At 41.5% G+C, this 14,148-nt stretch overlaps 1 protein-coding gene and 1 pseudogene across 5 annotated transcripts in view; one reads left to right on the top strand and one right to left on the bottom strand.

Moving 5' to 3' along the window:
- MACROD2 (mono-ADP ribosylhydrolase 2) overlaps positions 1-14,148 on the bottom strand; it is a 2,124,972-nt gene that overhangs the window by 426,927 nt on the left and 1,683,897 nt on the right. The window lies entirely within an intron of this gene.
- Positions 8,823-9,365, top strand: LOC103214480 (alpha-endosulfine pseudogene; annotated as a pseudogene).

Below are 14,148 nucleotides of genomic sequence, written 5' to 3' on the forward strand. Positions count from 1 at the left end.
TCCATGTCTTGTATAATAGGCTTCCCCAGCCAAGCCTGTCAAAGTTTCTAATAGACAAAACCATGGATTGCAACAAAATGGTGGTTATGTTAAGCCACTAGGTCTTGGGTAGTCTATTATGTACCTGTAACTGAAATACCTCTCAATCTACCAGGGTTGAAACCTCCTTGTTTTCTCACACTCATCCTGTTCCCTCCATACAATTAGAGAAGAGCTGCCTGTAGTTAAGAACATGAGCAATAGAGCCAGACATCCTGGGTTCAGAGTCCCACTTGGCAGATTGCTAGCAATATGGCCTCAGCTAATTATTCAAGAGCTCTAAATCTGTTTGCTCATATGAAAATGTGGACAAAGGCTGACCTATTTATTTAGTTAATGTGAGGCTTAAAAGTATATGTAAATAAAGGTCTAGTATTTAAAGAATTAGGAAATTAAAGAATTGTATTTTTTGATTAATGCTTAGTGTTTTGAAAGTACATAATACATAAAACCCATTAATCAATCAGCCCTGTAGGTTATTTCCTTACCATCTCCCTCCCATATAGATACTTCTTTCCATTTCTGCTACCACCACCTAGTTAAATGACTCAGCATAAGTTTCTGCATTGACCTTCAAATTCTTCTTCCCAACTTCTGCTCTTTCCTTGGCATGACATGTCTCATAGTGTTACTAAAACTGACTTTGCAAAAATTATAACAGTGAGAAAATTATGGCAGCTCAAGTCTGATTTAATCCCCCATCTTGCCTTTCCCTTAATCATTCCTGGTCTTAGGCTAAGCTAACTTTAGTTTATAGTTTACATGGTAATAGGCTTTCCCCAAAACTCAACCACCTTTGTAAAGTTAATGAAAATGCCATCAGGCTAGAGGAAGGGGAGGAACCTGAATTCTGCTAAGGCATAGACTGGTCACATGCTCTGTCCTACAGACAACATCTCTATTGTAGACTGGCCTGTTGAGATATCTTTCCAGGTTTTTTGCAGGTCTGATACCCATGGCTCCACCTGGCCCCCACCAACTTTGCTGTTGCTTCTGTGGCCCCACCCAGAAGCAGGTCATGATTTCATCTCTGTCCCAGACAATCAGCAGCAAGCACCCATTTTAGCCACACCCACCCCCTTCCCCAAACTGCCTTTGAAAAACCTGTGACCTACAAGTTTTCCAGGAGATTGATTTGAGTAGTAACTTGGTCTCCTGTATGGCATGGCCAGCCTCACGTCAATTAAACTCTTTCTCTACCGCAATGCTGTGGTCTTTATTTGTGCAGTGGGGCAGGAAGAACTGGTTGGGTGGTCACATTACCATACTAATCTCCCTAAAACAAAACAAACAAAACTTAAAACTCAGCATATTTAAGGCCTTCTAGAGGATGATCCCTGCTTTTTTTTTTTTTTTTTTTTTTTTTTTTTTTTGGTAATCTTTTCTGTTATCTCTTCCCTGCTAGTATCGCAGGTTTCCATTTAAAAGAATGACTCTGCTTCCCTGAACATGATCCAAATCACTGTTCACAAACTTGTAACTGTCCTAAATGCCTTTTCACACATCTCTAGATGTTGAAATCCTATTTACCCCAAAAGAGTATTTCAAATCTCAGCCTATCAACTAACACTTCGCTAATTCTGTGTTTCCTTGTTTCTCTGTTAGCATCTCTCTCTCTTCTTCTCTCTTTCATGACTCTCCCTCATGCTTTAAAATTCCACAGCAATAAATCTAAATCTCCTTTGTGACAATGGCCTCAACTATCCACATACTACAGTCATTTGCAGTTTTTTTTTGGGGGGGTGGGATATGGGGTCTTGTTCTGTTGCCTAGGCTGGAGTGCAGTGGCACAATCTCAGCTCACTGCAACCTCCATCTCCTGGGTTCAAGAGATTCTCCTACCTCAGCCTCCTGAGTAGCTGGGACTACAGGCATGTACCACTATGCCTGGCTGATTTTTGTATTTTTAGTAGAAACAGGGTTTCACCATGTTGGCCAAGCTGGTCTGAAACTCCTGACCTTAAGTGATCTGCCCGCCTCAGCATCCCAAAGTACTGGCATTACAGGTATAAACCAGCACGCCCAGCCCATTTGCAGTTTTCTAAATCTCCATAACATAATATAAACCTTTTAGCTCTAGCTTAACGCTTTGCACCTAGTGGACATTTAATAAATATTTGTTGAATTGTACCAAAAGGCTAGAATGAGCTGAATTTACTGGCAAAAGAGGCAGGACCTTGTCAAGCGTTTGCATGTCAAACAAAATTTCTGTGTGTCTAATCCATTTTGAAAACTATTTGCATCTCAACTGATGAGAAATGAATTCTATTTTTAAAAACCTCTAAGAAAAGACATTTTACTGCTTCTTTCAGTAACATATCCCAGTGTGTAATAAGCTCTAATGTCAGAATAATCTCATTTCTTTCTAACCTAAATCCTTCATGTTGCAGACTGAGCTATTTCTTCTGGATTTTTCCAAGTGAAGATAAAGAAATGATGCAGTGTTCACTTAGAAATTTCTGCCAATTTTCACTTGGCTATTAAGTTTTCCTTCCTTCATCTGTATGGTTAATGCAGGTGCAGAATATTATCACTATCACCACACAACCTCACTCACTGGACTAAGGTGACTCGCCCAAGAGCAGATGCCTGACCCAAGTCGGGCTAATAAATCTTTTCCCCGGGATTTTCTGTTCCCTGGGATCATAAAAAGAGTTTGAGATATGTCTTTTTCTTTTTTTTTTAATGTGGCCAAGGATATCTGATATAAATTTCAAAAGCTATCATCTGCCATGCTCAAAGTGGTAGGGAGAAGGGCAGACTGGAAGGAGAGAGAAGAAAGTTTGCATGTATTGCTGGAAAGGGAATCCAGACAGAATCCAGGAACCTTGTTCCAATCATTCCCAAGACCCAAGTGCAGCCTGGGTTTTCTAATTCCTTGCTGTTAAAGTCTTTTGTTGGAGTTCAAGAGCCACAAAGATACATTGTTAGACTTACTAGTTCTTGTATTTCTGTCGTTTGCAACTAAAATACCTTTTGCTAAGCCACTCTCTATCTCACCTGCGTTTGAATCAATCAACCAGCAAGTATTTACTCTTTTTATCATAATGGACATAAATGGTAGAAAAATGATGGCAAGCCATTTCTTACCTTTTTTATTTTCCAAGATAAATTAACTCAGTCTCCTTTACTGTTATAGAAATAGCTTTCCATGTCTTTACCCATTGCCACTGACTTTTCCATAGCCATCTTCATCTTTTCTTAATTCCCTAGAGTTGAACCCAGCATGCAGCAGGTATCTGAATACCACAGAGCGTGTCACATTAATGGTCTTCCACAGTCCACATGTCCTGGGCTTGCTTACCTGTGAATCCCTTAGCTACAGGGCTTCCTCGTTTTATAGTCACTTGTGGTCTTCTCTACACTTGGATGCTTCTCTTTAGGAAAGAACACTTGTCATTTTCCTCCTTCATTGTCCGTTTTTGGCTTTGGACAAAATAGTGTAAGCCAATGTATAAAAGGTTCATTTCTTAGATTCAGCTACTGCTAACAGGAGGCTTTTGCTGACATTCCATATATTTAAACAGAAGGAAAAAGGGGTTTTATTTTATCCCTCACAAACTGCTACATATTGCAGTTAAAGTAAATAAATCACAAACTGCTAGATATAGAAAGAACTATACGAAAAAGACTTCTAGAAATAATAATAAGATAATAAAAATTACTTATATCAATGAGACATAAGAACTAAATAATGGTGTGTAGGTTCCTGGGCTCTGTAGGGTTAGATTTTATATAGCTGTTATGTTTGGAAGAAAATAAGACTTAACCAGTGGTGCCCAATATTTAAAATGAAAGCCTATTATATAATATTGTCCTATGCCAGAAATCAGCAAACTTTCTCTGTAAAGGGTCAGAGAGAAAATGTTGTAGGCTTTGGAGAATGTTGTTTCCACCATAAGAACTCAACTCTGTCATTGTTTGCCACTATTTGTCAGAAAGCAGCTGGAGACATTACATTTTAAAAATGGGCATGGCTGTGTTCCAATAAAACTTTACTTATAAAAATAGTCAGTGGGCCTAATTCAGTCTGTGGGCCATAGCTTTCCAACCCCAGTCTGTACGTAATATCTTATATAGCATAGTTTTACTCACCATATGAAATGATGCCTAAAATGATGGGTGACGATAGGTTCTCTTGAAGTCCAGGGATTTATCTCCTGTGATGGTTAATATTAAGTGTCAAATTGATTGAACTGAAGGATGCAAGTATTATTTCTGGGTGTGCCTGTGAGGGTGTTGCTAGAGGAGTTTAACATTTGAGTCAGTGGACTGGGAGAGGAAGACCCACCTTCAATGTGGGTGGGCAGCATCCAATCGGCTGCCAGCATGGCTAGAAAAGGCAGGCAGAAGGTGGAACGAGCAGGCTTGCTGAGTCTTCTGGCTCTCTCCTTTCTCCTCTGCTGGATGCTTCCTGCCCTCAAACATCAGACTCCAGGTTCTTTGGCTTTTGGACCCTTGGACTTATACCACTGGTTTGCCAGGGGCTCTCAAGCCTTTGGCCACAGGCTGAAGGCTGCACTGTTGGTGTCCCTACTTTTGAGGTTTTGAGACTCAGACAGATCCACTACTGGCTTCCTTGTTCCTCAGCTTCCAGATGGCTTATCGTGGGACTTTACCTTGTGATCGAGTGAGTCAGTTCTCCTTAATAAACTCCCTTCATGTATACATGTATCCATTAGTTTAGTCCCTCTAGAGAACCCTGACTAATACAACTCCTTTAACATAATTTTCATATAGTATTATTGAATACTATACATTATGTGTATATATCTATATATTTATCTAGAGATAGACAGTACATAGATGATAGACAGATAGATAGATAGGCAGGCAGATAGATGACAGATAGGCAGATAGATGATAGATAGATAGATAGATAGATAGATAGATAGATAGATAGACAGACAGGCAGATAACTTGCTAAACTTAGTTAAGCAAGATTTATGGGTTGTGGTTTTACTGGACAAGAAGCTTGGGAAGGGCAAAGCCCATAGCATCCTCATATTTGTGAATCTAGCTCCTAGCATAGGTCCTGGCTCATATAGCAGGATCTGTGCCTCTGAGAATGAATTTGTTCATGGCTTCCAGCTCCTCTCCCCATCCCCACTTTACAAACCTCCTCTCAGTCATCCATTTTCTTCTCACTAACAATGTGTTGAGCCCCAGCTAAGGCATTCCCAGAAAAGAAGTTACAGTCATTAACATATTCATTTATCAAATATTTGATGAGCATATAAGTTAGTACTGTCATGACAGACATACTTGGACATACTTGGTGAATATGTTTTATTAAAATTATCTCTGCCTATGATGTAACAAATTTAGTGATTGCAATCTGGCTTTTGTATATAGTTTATATTAGATTGACTTCTAGTTATTTAAAAATAATCAGAAACAGTTTTGCTTCCAGACAGGTGCGAGTCATATGAAAACATGCACACACATCCCTAAAACTTCTCTTCCTACTGACATGGAATCTACTTCATTCATGGTCCTTGGGTTACTCATAGTCCTAAAAATTATTCTCTGCTAGAATTTGACACCAAGACTGAAATGTAATATTTTTCCAGAATTAACACATTGATATCACTACAGTAGTTCCCTTATCTGTGAGGGATATGTTCCATGATCCCCAGTTGATATCTGAAGCTAGGGATAGTACTGAACTCTTCATATACCATGCTTATTCCCATACATATTATTTATGTATGGGAATACATACTTATTCCCATACATATATACCTACAATAAGGTTTAATTTATATAAATTAGGCACAGTAAGAGATTAACAACAATTAATAATAAAATAGAACAATTATAACAATACACTGTAAGAAAAGTTATGCGAATGTGGTCCCTCTCTCTCAAAATACTGTGCTCACCCTTCTTCCTGTGATGTGCCAATGTGAGGAGATGAAGTGAGGTAGATGACATACGCCTTGTGACATAAATGGGAAATTCCAGAAATAAACATGTCATAAGCTTTAAATTGCACACTGTTCTGAGTAGTGTGATGAAATCTCAGGCCATCCTGCACCCCAAGACGTCAAGACGTGAATCGCCCCCGTGTCCAGCATATCCACACTTTAGATGCTACCAGCCCTGTTAGTCATTCAGGGGCTGTCTTGGTTATCAGAGCCACTGTCATGGTATCGTGGTGCTTGTGTTCAAGTCACCGTTATTTTACCTCATCATGGCTCCAAAGTGCAAGAGCAGTAATGCAATTTTTTGGACTCAACTTGACTGCAAGCAACTGAAACCATGAAAAGAAAAACCACAAATAAGGGGGCACTGCTGGATTTTATGGAAAAAAATCCACAAATATCTCACATTTAAGAGATTGTTTCCTTGGAGAATGTCTTCTCCAACTTATTTGGAGAGAACTTGTTTCTCAATAATGGCAACGAGTTTGAAGTCATTTCATCAGAACAACAAGACTATGCACCATTAGCCAAACTCAAAGCACCAAAGAGTATATTCTCAAGCACTTTCAGAATGAAACAACTGTTCCATTCAAGACGGATGACAGCAATGCCTCGCCCCATCCCTTGGTCTTTCCCTCTTCAGTGTGCACCCACCTGAGCCACCACTACCAGCCCCAGCACTGCCTTCTCACTGCACAGCCCACCCACAGTTAGTGCACATCTATCTTTACCTCCCAAATCTAAATCAATTCTTGATCTGTTTTTGAACAAATGTATCTAAAAATGGCATGAAGCTCTTGGGGCATCACTACAAAACCCAACTCAAGCCTCAGGTATCCATACAGACTTGAAGTGTCTAAACCACCCCTACGCATGAAAGTATAATCTGCGTGGCTCGGTGGGGTATATGCATCTTCTGGATAATATTATTTCCTTCTCTCATTTTTACTTAATCAATCTGAGGGGAGGGTGGAAGTCATCTGTATTGGAGCTGTGAGTCCAAAACAGCACTACTTTAAAGACAAATTCCAAAGACGTTAGGTACATGAAAGGACCAGAACTCGCATTTACAACACCTTCCTCCAGATGCAAATTATTCTCTTTTGACTTTAAATAAGTTACTATAGTATTACATCTGGAGAGAAATTAATTGTGTACCCCTTTTATATATTTTCTGCAATGATATTCCCAAACTGTTTAGAGGAAGTTTTTATATTTTTAAATAAATAATTCTTAATACATTTTGGGGAGAACAAATTCTTACAGTCTGCATGTCCTGAGCAAAGTTTTCTGGAAGAATTGATGAATTCTGAGAAAACCCTTGAGGCCAGTCAAGCTGAAAAGCTTTGTGCTATGGCTAGTTAGGAACTTAGGAATCTTAACTTATTTGAGGCCAACATGCAATGCTGGAATTGTTCCAAGCAGGTGGGAAGAAATAATTTGAAATGGGGAGAAGAGACTTAGAATGAACAAATGCACATGACTCAATGAGAGCAAAGGGCAATGTGTTAAACTGTTCTACCCCAATCACGTGAATGCAGCCTAAAAGTTCAGCCCAACATCTACCTTGACTTTTAGAAGAGCACGAAGAACGTGACATCCCCAGGTATCCTCAGGAACTGCCTGTGACCCAGAACATTCCCTTCTGGGCCAGATGATGTTCCCCCCATCCCCCACCCCAGGCCCCTAGTTATCGCTGAGGAGTCCACAGCACCTTTTTTTCTGTGACCTTTTCTAAAGTCAAACCAATACCAACCATGTTTTCCCAGAATCCTGAAACTCATTTACTGCTTGATAACACATTTTCAGTTATTATTTCTACTCCTCATAGCACTGCCTTAGTTATGTGTGAGTTTGCCTTCACTTTAAAGATGCCATCTAACTGACAATGATGTAAACAAACAAACAAACAAACCAAAAAAACAGCTTGGTGACTTTAACAGTTTTTAGTCCACTTGGGTGGGTGATGATGACAGGGGCACCTCCGAGAAGGTGGGTCCTCTCTGAAGTCTCTGGAAGTATCTCTAGGAACTATCATGTAAATTTAAATTTAGAAATAAATTATATGAAAAGTCTAAGTGCTTCTTCCACCTTCAACGAATTAATAACATATTAATAATAAGCAGCAGTCATTGCACATTGCACAGGTGTCTTTTTCATAGCTAACATATTGTTATCTCCGTTTATCCTATTACTGTCTGAGGTAGGAACCATTACAATTCAGTCTGCAGACCAGGAGGCGAGGTGCAAAAGAGGTTAACTAACAAGATGTTGTCCTTGGCCCTTTTTTTTTTCCCTCCAATGATGTAAATATCCAGCCTGGGTTTTTCTCTCTTGTGCTCCAGAAGCAAAGTGATCATCCCTTCTTTGATGCCCCCAGGCCCTGAGACTCATTATAACAAACCCCAACACAAACACATTCAGGAAAAAACCTCATTCTCTTCCACCCCACACTCATTCGTCCCTTCTTAACTCAGTGAATGGTACATAACCCACTTAGTTTCACAAGCTTGGAAACTGGGCCATATCCAAAGCACTGCCCTGACTTGTCCCCCATCTCCATGCAGTCACATATCTTCTGAGTGTCCTTCTGTTCTGGAGAACTGCTTGGATTCAGCCTCGCCATCATTTCATCATTTCTTAGATCACAACGGCAGTCTCCTACTAGCCTCCCTGCCTCTGCCTCAGCTATCTGGAATGAAAATTTGTTTAGACCACCCCCTGCTTAAGATGATTGATGGGGAGTAACCCTATTGACAGGGCCAAAGCAGCATCACAGGGTGACCCATTTCCCCTCCCCACCTCTCAGTTGATTGACTTCCTGGACCTCCTATACTCTATTGTCCCAGTCCCACAATGTCCCAGAAACTAAATGAGAACACTGTGGAGGAGACAGGCAAGAAAAAGCAGGAAATGCAGGAGAAAGAAGGTACTCTCCCTGAGATAGTGGAGAAGGCAAAGCTAAAGGCCAAATATCCAAGCCTAGGACAAAGGCCTGGGGGCCCAGCTTCCTTATGAAGGGACTCCGGAAAGGGAAAAAGTACTTTGACTCAGGAGACTACAACACGGCCAAAGCCAAGTAGGAGAATAAGCAGCTGCCAAGTGCACAACCAGACAAGAACCTGATGACTGGTGACCACATCCCTACCACACAGGATCTGCCCCCAGAAAATCCTCACTCATCACCAGCAAGCCAGCAGGTGGCCAAATTGAATGATCCTGCCCCGGGCTCTGCCAGATCCTGAGATGCTGAACCTCTGGGTCTGAAATCGCCATTGCAAAATTGTAACTGAGACAACGAAAGAGATCTGACTGAACCAACTCCATCTTGCCTCTAACCTCCAAGCAGTCTTTGTTCATTACTGGGTGTAGGCTGAACTAACTTTGGGAAGAACGTAGTTTATAGTTTATAGTTTCAAACAAAGACCACAGCAGCCCTTTCCCAAAACAAACTTCCTTCTTGCCTGGGGACTGGAATGCCTTTGTAGGACTAACAGATTAGCCACAAGATTAGAAATTATGGTTTAAGAGTCATGAAGCCTGAGGCTACAAGATTCTGACCCTCCCTAAACTTCTCCTAAGATCAGTGCTTGAGATAGTTTGCTTGGTGGATCAGCTGGCATCACTCAGATTGATAAGCTGGCTCATGTGATCTTGGGGCTCACCCTGGAACTGACTGACCCAGTGAAGAGCACAGCTTCAGTTCCCTATGGTTTCATCTCCGACCAACCAATCAGCACTCTTGACTCATTGGCCTTCCTCCACCCACCAAATTATCCTTAAAATCTCTGATCCTGGAATGCTTGGGGAAAAGTGATTTGAATAATAAAACTCCTGTCTCTGCACAGCAGGCTCTGAGAATTTTACTCTTTCTCTGTTGCAAGTCCCCTGTCTTGATAAATCAGCTCTGTCTAGGCAGAAGGTGAAGTGAACCCACTGGGCAGTTATAGGTCCTGTGCTGGCTTCTGCCCCTCCCATCTTTTGCAGCCAGGGGTCAGAAGGTGGCTTGGGCAAGGGTTAGAGAGGCAGAAGCCCCTGCCCATCAGTGTCCCAGCACATGGAGCCCCTAGGGCTAAGCACCAAGACCTTGAACATTTTTTGTTTTACCTTTTCTCCAAATAACTGTTGGGAGAAATCTCAATGAAATCTTGGGGGTAGGGTTGGGAGGGTGGGGTGAGAGATTTGGAGGAATATGAATTAGAGCTTGGAGTTGATAAAAACATTCCTGATGGTCCTCCTTCTTAACCATGAGGCTGGTGTGGGATAAATATGAGAGGAGGAAGTGGAGTCAACTAGAGATGAGATCTAGTTCAGCTTTGCAGATAACTGCCTTGTTTCCATGTGGCTGGAGACCCGGTGTGAGATGAAAGAAACTCAATCTGCATAAACAGATGCAAACAGCTCCTCTGGTTCTGTAGAGTTAGCTGAGCACACAATGTTAATTGTTCAGTTAAAAAAACATACTGTCCTTGAAATAGATTTTCTGTTGGGAGAAGGGCAGTGAGTTGTGGGGAAAGGAACCATGAGTGTGGGGAGCCCCAAGAGCCCAAAGGACTTTTTCAGTGTTTGAAATACACCCCACCAAAAAGAAAAAAAAAAACAAAAGAAGATTAATGATGGCCTTCTAGAGACATCAGAGAACTAATCTGAATCTCTTAACACATCCAAAAACACCCATCTGAATCTGTGCCCATCCTACCTGCCCTGTTTCACTCATCCTCCCTTCTATACCCTCATGTTCCGTTAAGTGTTGCTTGTTTTTCACGCCTGCATCAATCGTTCTTTGTTCCTAAAACCCTGTCCCCACCCTTCACTATTCAGTCAGCTATCATTATTTCCAGAAAGTCTTCCCCAAACTTCCTCTCTGCCCCGACCTTCCCTACCTAACACAACCAGCACAGAAGACCACTGTTGCACTACACAGCCTGAAGCTATTCTGTTTCCGAACAAGAGACCAAAAGCCATGTCTCCTATTTCTGTAACCCCAGGGCTTATCACAGTGCCTGACACATAGTTGATATGCCTATACCTACTATTTATGAAATGAATGAATGATGAAAAAGAGAATTCTCTGGCCATGAATATATGGGATGTGTATACTTTGCCTTTTCCCCCAAACTGAAAACTTATGTTCACCTGTCTGTATAAACACATTCATATTTATCAGTTCGACTGAACCTCTACTTTTGTTTTGAAACATAGGGTAACCATTTTCTTTCCAGCTATTAGCCATTGTTGGATCAGTTTTCAATCTAAGTTTTGTGAGGGGATGTAATTCATAAACTTTATTGGCCTGACACAATTTTTAAAAATTACTATAAATCCTCCTTGGCTATCCTGGAAAAACTTTAACTGTGCTCCCCAAGCCCCAAATCAAATTTTTTTCCCATCCTTCCTGATCTCAACATGAATGATCTAATCATGTCTGTTGTGTCCCTGTGCTGTCGAACCACATTTGAATTATGCACACTAGACCAACTGACTCTCAGCATAGATTAGTAGGAAACAACAGATAAACACAGTAGAAAAACTACAGGGAAAAAGAGCACAGAGCCTAGTAACTTGAAAAAAAACAACAACAAAAAAACACAATAAAAACAGTACAGCAGGGATTATTCTGCAAAACAGGAACAGGATCTTGAGATGTGGTAAATGGAACGTTAGTCTCGAACCCAGAAACATCCCTGGAGAAGTCACTGTTCTACCACAGCTAAGGAGATGGATACTAACAAATTGTGTTTGAGATCTGAAGTGCCCAGCCTGAACAGACGGAAAAGCATTAGCAGTCAGGGAGAAGGGAGTTAGGAAATTGAACCCCATATGGGTACACCACTCTAGTAGCCATGTGTAACATGAGAGGCTCCATAAATCTGAATCACTGCAAATGACAGAAGCAAAGAATTTCAGGATTTTCAGTGACAAAGTCCAGAATACCATATGGGCCTATCAACACTAGTTAGAACTGGGAGAGGAATTTTACTAGCATGAGGGATGGTAGAGAAGACTGTATAGAGGCAAGAGAGGAAATCCAATTTAAGATGGAATTAAAGTTAGAAACAGGCAATTCGGGGTGAAGAACAATCCAAGCCAGCATCTAGAGGTATGGAAGGGCAGACAGGGCAGTCATGTCCTGGGGAGTTTACCAGAGCAACAGGCCTGCCCGGGTGAAAAACAGAGCTCTTAGGTTAACACTAATGAGCTACCAGGTGAAGGTCCAAGAGTAGGTTTCAGCGCAAATGTAAAGGAACTCTTCTTTGAACTTCTTCTTTGATACAACCCTACGTTATCATAAAGAATGGGGAGCTGGCTGGGCACGGTGGCTCACGCCTATAATCCTAGCACTCTGGGAGGCCAAGGCGGGTGGATCACCTGAGGTCAGGAGTTCGAGACCAGCCTGGCCAACATGGCAAAACCCTGTCTCTACTAAAAATACAAAAATTAGCTGGGTGTCGTGGTACGCGCCTGTAATCCCAGTTACCAGGGAGGCTGAGGCAGGAGAATCGCTTGAACCCAGGAGACTGAGGTTGCAGTGAGCCAATATCGCACCACTGCACTCCAGCCTGGGTGACACAGCGAGACTCTGTCTCAAAAAAATAAATAAAATAAATAACGAAATAAAGAATGGGGAATTTATGGATTGGGAGACAAACTCCACCCACCAGGGGTGTACACCAAGGAGGCTGCCCTCACTTTTACTCATAATCGATACCAGCTTTCCACTTTAGCCTGTGGTCTGCCTGGAGCCGACAACTTGTTTATTCCATTTAGCAACCAAATTTGTTTTCAGTCACTCCTGGTTTCAAATAGTCTCTCCTGGGAGTTTCATTCAAATTAATATATTACTATACTTTTACACTGCAGTTCAAAATGTGCATCTCAGGGCTCCCTCATGTTTCTCACAGGTGCCTCCCTGCCTTCTTCTCTGGGTCCCATTTCTAATTTTGCACCTGTCATCTGGCAGTGGCAGGGAGGGATAAATGTCTGTTTTTGTGTGTGAGGGCTTCAAAGTGGAATTGGGAAAGAGCAGGACACTCCTCAGTCCAACGCAGGCCCCTGGACCATGGTGGGTGTGGTAGTGTGTGGGCTGTGGTCACTTCTTGGCTGGCCTCTTCTGCTCATAACTTCACTGGTCTGGGTTCCTGTGCTGCTAGTATCGAATGCTGGCTCAATAACAGATGATCTCTGGATGCTATCTAGAAATCTCCATGAGCGTCCCCACAGGAGTCCCTCCCTCAGCTCCAATGAAGGTGTCCTCCCTCTCACCCTGAGGCATTGAGAGGACAACATACCTTTTGTGACCACTACTCCAGATTTTTCCTGAATGAAAAACTAGAAATTCCCACCTTATCAACTCGACCCTATGAAAACCTGGAAATGGTTTTTCACCTGTGAAAATTCTTATTTCACATCTAGGTTAACAGTGTGCAGAAGTTTCTCTCTCTCTTCACATGGAGAGGGGGTGAATTCACTCAGGTTGGGGATGCGATCTTAGACTTTCTTCAAAAGCTCCTCCATCCTGGTCAGCATTTCAATATTCTGATGACACGAGCATGCCTGTGTTATGAGTAGAACTTGGTGTACATTGGGTGCTGTTGTCTCCTCAGAACCCTGAGGCCTTCACCGTGGCTACACTTTCGGGATGGAGGAAGGTCAGCAGCCAATAAGGAATTCAGGAAAGGCATGTTTAGGGGCCATTCCCCATACCCTGCATACACCACAAATGGGATCAGAAAGCATCTCAGCAAAGCAGAGACAACGTTACCTAAGAGGAACAGGGAATGTGCTAAAAAGAGACGTATGCACAATTTTATTTTTAAAGCAAGAAGTAAGAATTATCTGGCAGAAATATAAAAAGTTTTTTTTTCTCTTGAATAGAGACATGAATATATTAGTTTGACAGAGATCTTAGAAACTTAATAAAAAAGTCAACACCCATTATTCTGTATGTTATCAAAACCAAGAGTATCTGAGTCCTGGTTCTTTAAGATACAACAATCTCCTTGAGTTTTGCAATTCTTTATGTCTACTGTCTTTACTTGGATTTTCAGTCCCTTGACAATCCATTTGGTATACAATACTTTTTTTTTTTTATTGTAACGGGGCATGTGGTATATTTAGCAATAGGTAGTGATTCCAATTTAAGATAAAATTCAGATGTATGTGACCTGAGTTGACAAGAAGA

The sequence above is a fragment of the Chlorocebus sabaeus genome, chromosome 2 (assembly GCF_047675955.1).
Source record: "Chlorocebus sabaeus isolate Y175 chromosome 2, mChlSab1.0.hap1, whole genome shotgun sequence".
In the NCBI taxonomy this organism is placed as follows: Eukaryota; Metazoa; Chordata; class Mammalia; order Primates; family Cercopithecidae; genus Chlorocebus; species Chlorocebus sabaeus.